The sequence below is a fragment of the Rhea americana genome, unplaced genomic scaffold (assembly GCF_003343005.1).
Source record: "Rhea americana isolate MKP2758 unplaced genomic scaffold, rheAme1 scaffold_54, whole genome shotgun sequence".
In the NCBI taxonomy this organism is placed as follows: Eukaryota; Metazoa; Chordata; class Aves; order Rheiformes; family Rheidae; genus Rhea; species Rhea americana.
In genome coordinates, this window is record NW_028186690.1 from 4,895,950 (window position 1) to 4,898,969 (window position 3,020).

Consider the following 3,020-nt stretch of genomic DNA (forward strand, 5'->3'; position numbering starts at 1 on the left):
ATCTACATCACAGATGCATCCAGCTCTGTTCTGGCATATGACAGTTTAAATGGCTTTTAAATGGGATGTTTAGGAAAATGGTAATATACAAACTAGGCCATGAAATTTGAGAACCAAAAATATTCCAATCYAGGCCTGCAACTGTCCTGCAAATTCCCCTACAGTGTTTTGCACTGCTGAACTTCTCATATTGCATGTAGTACTTCTTTCACTCTAAATTAAAAATCAACTTGCAAGCTTCACTTTTCTATGGCATTGTTGAGAAGAGCAATATTGCTATCCAAAACTTTCCTCACAAGAAACTATCTGATATCCAAAAAGTTCAAAGACTAAAAGTTTGACTTGGAAAATTCAAGTCAAGAATACAGCTCAAGTTTTTAATAATGTAAATAAATAACCACTGGAGAAGTTTATTTGGGGATATTGTGGATTTTCTTTAAATCAACAGCTTGTGTCTTTCCAAAATACTTTCTCTGGTTCAGTGACAACTCTCTTTTGGCTGGAGGTAATATTTATATTAGGGCTTGTGTAAGAGCTCAGATTAGGAAACGGTGAWAACCCATTTTTGTCCTAAGACCTACAACTGTCAAAAATTCTGCAGTTTGTGCACTTTTAGTAGGAATCTGTTTTACAAAAATTTTTAATAGAAAAAGAAACTTGGAGGAGGCTTCTGGAAATCTTTTAGCTGCCTGCAGCTTATACTTATTGCCTTTTACAAGTGTTTTGAGCTTCCCTTCACAACCATTCCTAATCTGCCATTATGGTCTGGGAGAGCATACCTGAATTTTATCATCTGGTAATGAAAGAATATATTAGAATACATATGTGCAACAGCCCATAACTAGGTTGCTGTAGTAAGATTCATCATGCCTCAAATTTGTAGCCTACTTGAAGGGCTGCTGATGTTAAAGTCTTAACTGCTCACTTCCTGAAAATTTGAATGATAACATTTTAGAATGATAATTCTTTTTGAGGAAAAGAATAAAAGAATCAGCTTACTTTAGATCAACTGTGTATTTGTTAGAACTATTTTGTACTATCAGGAAAGTGCTGTATTGTTGGCTTATTTTGATGAATTTTGCCTATCTGTGATATTTCATCAACAGTGACCACAACTGGACCCATCAGCTTAAAATAATTGAAATTCTTGGTATTTAGTGTATTACTTGTTGAACAATATATTTAATATGTCATTTCAGTGAATTGCACTTTTTTGTGTATTGAATTCTCTTAACTTATTTTGATTGATTTTGCTTAAGGCTATCTCATACTGCATCAGCTGGAATATGGCTGTATCAGCTGAAGAATTTCTTCCTTTTATTTAGTTGTTTCAAAAACTATTTAAAAACTGTTTAAAAACTATGTAGGTTCCCAGTAGCTATACTGCTCATCCCATCATCTTTCTGAAGAAGATAAACTGAATACTGTGAAGTTTACTATGTGTCTTTCATAGAAAAAGAAACTCTGCTCTGCATGGGCATTTCTTATCCAATGAAACTTTTTGAAGACAGGGTGTGGTTGGCTAAATTTTTGCTCCTCCCACTGTTCTGTGCTATGTTTCCAGTTTCAGAAGGAAAAACACAAGCTTGTAAGTTGAGGACTATGAGTCATAACCTCTCTTCTGCTACTGAGTCACTTGGGAGTTTTAGGTAAGTCATTATACCTTATGTCTCAGTCCCTCTGTCCACAGAAGAGAGAAGAAAGGAGGAGTATACTGGAACTACCAGAATTTTATCCAATGCTTTCTTAAATGGAAAGTGTAGATACCAATATTGCTATATTACTATGCAATAGAATACATAATTTTGTGTACAAGAAATGGAATTTTCATACTTAGCTCTTTCACACAGCATTTTTTTTCCATTTTATCACAGAAAAAGTTTAAATAAAGATTATGCTGTACCTAAAAGCATCTTAGGTTATTGAAATACTTTTAAAATGACTGTATTTCTCAGAAGAAAATATTTGTACCTTAAAAAGCAGTGTAATGCGATTGGTAAGAAATGCTATCTTTGTCACCAGTAGTGACCAGTCATAAAGCTATGCAATGGTGCAAAGTTGTTGATGACTTCTGAGTAAGATGAGGCCCTAAAATGAATGGTATCTCACACAGAAATGTTTCCACTTAGGAATTTACCTCTGTACTAGATGGTTTGCAAACATTGCAGGGAAATGCTAACCTTTAAGAAGAGAACTTATACCTGAGCACATTCCTTAGCATTTATGGTTTCAAAATCAATTGCCATCAGTTACCTTCTCTTATGTTAGGTCACAGATTGTTTATAACTGTGTCATTATTTTTTCTACTGAGTTTCAGTTTCTAAGATCTGTGTCTCAGATCACSGTGTTGTTAAATTTTACAGAAATTACAGTTTAAATGTGAACAACCCTGTCTTTGTTAGAGAAATTGAGATACGCTGTGATAGTGTGAGCTAGGCAAGAGAGTTTATGGATGCAGGTACTCACATGAGCAACTGAAATGCTCCATGGTGTGGGCAGGAGCAGAGTTTAAGGCTGATGATCAGTGAATCTGTGTAGTGAGAAAGATATTCCTTCTACAGACAAGAACCAGTAAGACTGCTTTGCAGGTGCTAGTGGAGGAAGTAGTTTGCTAAGGTTTTACTTCTGTAAAATCTCTGTTCTCCCCTTCTTTTGAATATTTTTGTGTGGGTGTTTTAAAATCCTTTCTACATACATGTATGCATGTTATCGGCTAAAGGATGGGAGAGCATCGCATACTGCTGGACCTGAACTTTAAGCGGGGAGGCAGGAGAGCCGAGAGGCGCGGAGGCCTGCGCGGGCTCACGTGCTTGCTCACCCCAGCTTGCGAGGTGCAACTGGTTGARGGCGAACAGTAACCGCAGCGGACAACTTCTGAGCCAGCAGCTGCACTATTAAAAGTGTCCCTGCACTGCTGCCAAGCGCTACAGCTGCAAGCCCTGTCCAGGCATGAAAGCCTCCCTTTCAGATTTTTTTTTTTTCCTTCTTCCCTATTTCTGCTTGACGGGTTTCGGCCTCCT

At 37.0% G+C, this 3,020-nt stretch overlaps 1 protein-coding gene across 1 annotated transcript in view; it reads left to right on the top strand.

Moving 5' to 3' along the window:
- Positions 1-1,572: 1,572 nt before the first annotated feature.
- MDFIC (MyoD family inhibitor domain containing) overlaps positions 1,573-3,020 on the top strand; it is a 51,701-nt gene continuing 50,253 nt past the window's right edge. The window contains exon 1 of the mRNA XM_085318501.1: positions 1,573-1,649. The gene's annotated coding sequence lies outside the window, so the exon portion shown is untranslated. The remainder of the gene's footprint in view (positions 1,650-3,020) is intronic.